Source organism: Arachis ipaensis, chromosome B03, assembly GCF_000816755.2.
Source record: "Arachis ipaensis cultivar K30076 chromosome B03, Araip1.1, whole genome shotgun sequence".
In the NCBI taxonomy this organism is placed as follows: domain Eukaryota; kingdom Viridiplantae; phylum Streptophyta; class Magnoliopsida; order Fabales; family Fabaceae; genus Arachis; species Arachis ipaensis.
The window spans coordinates 38,627,186-38,634,470 of record NC_029787.2 but is presented as its reverse complement, the minus strand read 5'-3'; the positions used below and the strand labels follow the sequence as shown (position 1 = coordinate 38,634,470).

The 7,285-nt window shown below is 33.8% G+C and overlaps 1 long non-coding RNA gene across 1 annotated transcript; it reads left to right on the top strand.

Moving 5' to 3' along the window:
* On the top strand, positions 220-1,647 carry LOC107630352. Its single transcript, XR_001618251.2, has 3 exons — positions 220-238; positions 1,001-1,049; positions 1,496-1,647. It is a non-coding gene; the product is annotated as an uncharacterized LOC107630352 (long non-coding RNA).

Genomic DNA, 7,285 nt, shown 5'->3' with positions numbered 1-7,285 from the left:
TCCTTCACGGGCGACGGCGCGATGCTCCCTTCCATGGGCCTCGGCGCGGTCATCTTCTCCACGCACGCTGCTCCACGGCTCCTCCTCCTCCTGTGTCAGCTCTACGTACGCGGTCTTCTTTGAGAAACCCCTCTCGTTCTCCTTCTTCCTCTTCTTCCCCTGTCTCGTCTCCTCCTCTTCGCAAGCTTTGACAACACTAAACGCTGTTGTAACCCCCCTCCTCCTCCTCTGCGTATTGGTAAGAAGCTTCTGAATTTTACTATGGAATGGAATTTTTGAATGCATTGATTCTGAATTTTAGTATGGGAATGTTCTGAATTTTAGTATGGGAATGGAATTTCTGAATGCATTGATTATGAATTTTACTATGGGAATAGAATTTCTGAGTTACATTGAATCTGAATTTTTGGGGCTTTTTGATAGTTCTGATTTTGGGGGTTTTATTTCAATTTTTCTGATTTTTTTAATGGTTTTATAAAAGGAAAAGCCTTTCTTCCCAGCAATAGTGTTATAATCAGGAATTTTTTTTCTCTGAGATTTTTGTCTGTGGTTGAACTCTAAAGAGCACATTGAATCGTGATTGATTTAATTTATAGCTGATGTTGGAGAATTGAGGCAACCATTTGGTTATCTTATTGGTGCTGCTTACATTACATGATTTGAGTTATACTTTTTACTATTTGTATGCTTGCTTCTTGAATTAAAATTGTCATTGATATAATTATTAGTTAGATTGACTAGAAACATGTAAAATGCTGGTGTTTAGTTTTGTTAACACCTAACATTGATCACAGAAATCTTAGTATTTTTACTGCTGACGTCGAGAGTTAGCACATAAACAATTTGCTTTTGTATGGACCATCATATATGTGATGGATTAAATGACAACATTCACATTATGACTCTTTGTGTTGCATATTCTTTAAATTTGGCCTCCTAAAAGTAATAGAACAGTTTATGATTAAGGGTTTTCTTTGTGCTGCATTCTCACTGTCATTAGGTACAAGTTCCAAGTCATGAACTAGAAATGGCCTTTCATCATTAAACTGGTAAGTTTATGATTGTTCATTGATATCCAATTTTATTAGACCTCTTAATATCCATTAGGTAAACTCTTTCAAAATGTTAGGTCCCTTTTTTTAATAATTAAAACCATTTACAATAAGAAATGAAGAACTGAATGTCATTAAAGTTGGCCTGCTATTGCTCTTTATTTTGGGCTTGTACTTGATGAACACTGAACACAAGTATACTTATTTTGGTATCTTAGACTTTAAGCATGTGTTTGCGAGTTAAAGTTTTCAGGTTAAGTTTGGAAGGGTAGAATGGACTTCGCCTTACACTTGAAAGCTGTTCCCTTCTCTCCATTTTAGTCTAAAATCAAAACTCACAAACATTTCCTTAGTCAATGTTTGAGTGTTCCATTTTCTGTAAGAAATATCACTCTTTATGATGTAATTTAATTTGCCCCTAAGTAGGTATGAACAAGTCTCAGGGCTCTCCAACTAGTGGTACAAAATATTCCATTTCGATCACAACGAAGGATGGCATGTTGCCTCTTGATATGTCTCCAAGTGCTTAGCCACAACCATTTTTGCCTCTTTTAGCACCTTCGCCATTGACGCCTTTCAAAAACTATTATATGCCTCAGTCTAAACTGTTAGGTACAGTAAACTTTTCCTTTTCAATTTGCTATTGTGAGATCATAGGTTGGAAATTTTCATTTGATAATATCTCATTTTCATATGTACTTATAACTATTTAACACATTATGGTTGGTGGTGAAATTGAAGGAAGTTAACTGGATAAATGGAGATTAAGTCTATTGTGATGCAAGTATATCTTAGAAATGATTTTGACTTATTCATTCATTAGGAAAATTCGTATATCCTTGCAAATGTGCTGACTTTGCATTTATTCCTAACTTCATCATATGATTAAATCCATTATCATGAATGAGACTATAAATAGCATCTTACCAACAAACAACGAGATCACTTTATTTTTTCTTCACCACATTATTCCACTCTTGTCATAGTTGTGTTTTGAGGTTAATCAGCCCTAACCCCATCATGAAAGGATAATTAAAAACAAGTGAACAATCCATTGTAAAAAATTATCTGAACTTAATTAATTATTTCGATGTCATGTAGAATTTGGCTGCCTTTTGCCGAGTCTTTCTTCGGACGCAGTATTTGATAAATCGTCCGATGTTGGGTTCATGTGTGATCTTAATGACAATATTGTAGCTCCATGGCCTTCATCATCATCGTCGCTGCTTCCGTCCTCATGCAATAGAAGTATGTATAAGCTCCATGAATATTTTCAATCAAATACATAAATAAATATTCTGTTATTCTTTTGCGCTATGTCTAATTTATTCGTTTCTTGGACTCTTGCAACTGCAGCGACGAAACTTCCATCGCTTCCCACAGCGACATCTTCACAAAATTGATATCCATTTAGATTTGACTGCAGAGTATACATGCTAATGGTTGGATGAAGATTTCTGAAGAGATAAAAGCGATTCTTGGCATAATAGTGAAGCACAAATTCTTTTTGGTTTCAAATGAAAAACTAGTTTTTTTTTGTTCAAGGTCATCATGAGAAAAACATGTATTTTGTTTACTTATGTTTATTATTTATTTGACTTGGTAACTTAGCAAGTATGTTAATTGGCACTTGAAAGACCTTTCTATATATATGCAATATATATTATTAGTTTATTTTCTCTATATTTATTAAATTGAATTTAAATATTTAAATATTATTAGTGTGTGTTATATATCCTTCAAATGTCATATAAATATAACAAAGGTAAAAAATATATTGCTTTAGATATAAAAAAAGAGAATCTAAGAAAAACTCATAAGGTGTTGCTTTAGGTCTATGAAAAAGGCAACTTAAAAAAAATCTGGACAGATGTTGCTTTAGGTATATGAAAAGGTAACTTAAAACAATTTGGACAAGTGTTGCTTTAAGTATTAGAAAATACAACTTGTAAAAAGTGTTGCGATAAAGTCTTATCTAAAGTGTTGTGTTTGGGTCTTCTAAGGCAACCCTTCGTGGAGTTGTTTTTTTTTTAAGGTTGCCATAAAAAGGCAATGTTTTTTGAAGGTTTCCATAAAAAGGGTTCCCTTTGATACACAAAAGCGTTGCCTTAGACCAAAGGTAACGGCCGTATAGCCAACCCCCAAAAAGCGTTGCATTTTGTCGAAAAGTGTTGCCTTTGATCAAAGGCAACACTTTTCCTTATTATAGGCAACGTTTTTAAAGGGTTGTCTCAACTCGAATTTGTTGTAGTGGCTAGTATTTTTATTTGTATAACAAACTTAACACCTAATGAAAATATAAAAGTATACACATTAAATTCTTTTAAGTTTTAGATAATGAATATTAAAATTAATTATTAGTAAAAAATTAAAATTTTTCATATGAAAATAATAACTAAAAAATTTATTATTTGATTTTTTTATCTATGGAGACCTTGGTCTTCTCAGCCAGTGGAGACCTTTGTCCCTTATGACCTTTTTGTAAAAATAATTTGATTTTATAAATTTTTCTACCATAATCTATAATATTAGTATAAAGCCTTCATAATTTTAAAATATTTATATTTTTGTAATATTATTACGGACAAAAACATTAATTAATTTATATATGTACAGAGGTATGATCCTTCACTATCACTTGAGGAAGCCCTTAATGACACAACGAGAACTGATTACTTCTATAGTCATCTTTACTATATTCAAACTGCAATTAAGTAAGTGTAATCATGTAATTAGAATTAATGTGCCTTAGGATAACTTAGTTGGATTTAAATTTAGGTGATCACTTATATACAGGAAGAAAATAGTGGCATGGTTGGCTTGGCAGCTATTAGAACATTTCCTTCTATTTTATGCAAGACATTGGAAGTACCCAAACCTTTGCCTATTCAATTGGAAGTTTGTAGCAATGTAGGCAAGTGTATCGAGAAAAAATTGTTTTTTCTCCATAGAACCATTATGTTGTTAGAAAAATGTGTCTGCATTTGGAAAATCTGCTAGGAGTTCTTTGAGCAAAAAGATTGTTTCTATTGAATAGAAGTTGAATTTAGCCAAAGATGTGAAAAAAAGATTTAATTTCTGTTTTTCCAAGTGCAGCATAAAAAATAATTCAGATTTTACATGATGTTTGGTATTTGACTGTGTTGGATTTCTCTTTCAGTGTTTTGGTTCACAGTGGTGGTGTGCATAGCAGACATTATTATGCATTTATAAGGCCAACTCTGTCTAAGCAATGGTATGTATCATGTTTAAAACTCTGAATTTATTGCCTTTTGAGTTATATGAATGAGAATGCAAAGTGCTACATAATATCAAAACCCCCTTTCTGTTGGGGAACTTGAATTATTTTGAGACACAATAATATATATAATTAGCTAAGCAACACATTTGGTGAAAGTTGTTTACTTGTTTCAAGTTTTGATGTTCAATAATATATATAATTACTCCGTGGTATTTGATGATTTGATCCCTTCAAATACTAGAATGTACGTGTTAATGCTTCAACCACGTGTATTTTTGATGTTGGTTAAACTTCTATTTTCTAATCTTAGTTGCTCTATTCTTGAAAAATCTGCAATGAGTATGTACAATAAATAATTTACAGGAGAGGTTGAAAAAAGAGCAGGAGGAAAAAGAACACAAAAAAAAAAGGAAAAGGCTGAGGCCCACCTTTAAACTGTTATAAGGGTTCTTTGTTGTTAACTTATTGTTTGTCCTTATAAATATGCTATGAGTTGCTAGATGCAATTGCACCTAGCTATTACTTAATAGAATATAATGCTTCTTAGGTGGCATGGGATGAAGATCTTGCAGAGCAGATTCAAAAGGATATATATTTTGATCTTGTAGATCATGACAAAATTAGGAGTTTCTGTGTCCAAAAGCAGTTGTCTTTTAACACATTTAAAGTATCACATTCATGAGTTTTAGTATTATGCAAGAAGTGTTTTTGACTTTTGAGCTAACTTTTTAGCCGCCGACCCATTCTATAGTCAAATATGTTTTGGATGGTTAGGCCGTGCTCAGCATACCAAATAAAGTACAGTTGCAACAAAGAAGGTTTAAATTTAGGTAAACAAGATAGAGGATATAAACTAGCTAAAAAAGTTTAAAATAGAAACAATGAAAGTAATTACCGCCCATTTTTCAAACTAGTGCTGCCTGATCTCAGTGGGTATCTTCATGTAGTTGGGCCAGGGCTGGCCGTACATTAGCTTAATAACATTCGTCATCTCCTGAGTACATGCATTCGGGTTCGACAAAAATCTATTAACAGCCCACAAACAATAATCAACCCTAATTATTAAATCTAGAAAACAAGAATAAGGAATCATAATCATGAAAACTAGAAAACAATAACCAGCAATCCAAATCAACCTAAATCAATTAAACAGGAATCATGTTTCAGGAATTTTCAGCAATAACAGAAATCATAATCATGAAAACTAGAAAAAAATAACCAGCAATTAACACTTAAATCAACTAAACTAGAAACAATTCAGGCACTTTCAACGATAACCAAAAACAGGAAATATATGAGCATTGAATGTGTTACTTACCTCGTGCTGCCATCAGGTCAAAGGCACAACCGTGTGGTGGGAGGTGGTGGAGGGGCATCAGTTGTTGCCTCACTTCTGTGACTGGACTCCAGGGTCGCGGCATCCGTAGCTCAAGTCGGCGTTGCCATGGATGCAGGCTACTAAGCGATCGCAGGCGGCGTTGCTGTCGTGGACGACGGAGGCATGTAGTTGGGGTTAGGGACCATGATGAACTGCTGGTCCACTAAACCCACAACTTGTGGCGTCACCGGCGTGGTTGGAGTTGAGGGAGAGGATTTAGAAGTCCTGAAGGTATCGAAAGAAATCCTCCCTCTACTCCGACCATGGCTACGATCATGACCAGCAGCCTGATCCGCAACACCTCTACCTATCGACATGTCTGCAAATAACAGTCATCAACACATCAATTAACATTATCATACAATTCCAAACACCTCAACAATTCAAGACCTAATGTATTGAATCTAACCTAACTTAATCAACCTAAATTCACTAAGATTAGAAAACTAAACCTAAACTAACTTTGAAAATGATTCAAAATTGAAAGTGAAATTCTAATCAAACCTAAACTAAATTAAACAATTAGCAAACAATCTCAGCAACAATTTCTCAGCAAAACAGTCATCAACGCAACAATTAACACAATTAGACAATTCTAAACACTTCAGCAATTCAAGACCTAATATATTAATCTAACCTAACTTAATCAACCTAAATCCACTAAGATTAGAAAACTAACCCTGAACTAACTTTGAAACTGATTCAAAATTGAAATTGAAATTCTAACTAAACCTAAACTAAATTAAACTAAAATTAAACAATTAGCAAAAAATCTCAGTAATAATTTCTCATCAAAACAATCATCAATGCAGGAAATAACAAAATTAGTGAATTCTAAACACTTCAACAATTCAAAACCTACTGTATTGAATCTAACATAAATTAATCAAACTAAGTTACAAATCCTAAACAAATTCAATTTACAAACCCAAGAATCACAATAGCATGCTTAATTACCTATGAACCAAGAGAAATCCTAATAAAAAAAAATTCTAATTTTACTCTAAATCAATTTAACAGCAAAAACTAGTTTAACTAAACCAAATTACTAACAAAAAACTAAAACCTAATTAAACCATAATGAATTTAAAACAGAGAAGATTAAATTGGAAATTGACAAAATTCCAAAACCAACCTCAGAGCAAGAAGAATGGAGCAACGGTGGAAGTGGAGGTTGCGGTGTTGGAGGTTGCTCGCCGGAGTGCGCCTCGGTGGAGAGAGCGGCGAACGTTGCGGTGGTGGAGGCTTAGGTTGCGGTGGAGAGGTTCTACTTCCCCAAATCCACGTGGAGTGTTGAGCGCGGCCGGCGGTGTAACACTCTATCACCCTAAATCTTACCTCTAGCCGTAAAGCAAAGGATAACAAAGTGCCACGATAGTTCTAAAGCTCATACCATACTATATATATAGAAATAAGTAGTAATACTAGAAGCCCGATGAAGGAATAAAGACTCAAATTCGCATAAAGCGGAATTACAAAGTGCGAAGCGTTCACACACGATAACTAAATGTGTTGGCACAAAAAGATACAAAACATAATATATACATATATAACCTTGTAGATAGCTCCAGGATACATAAGGTAATAATTAGAGTAAACAAGATATATATATAT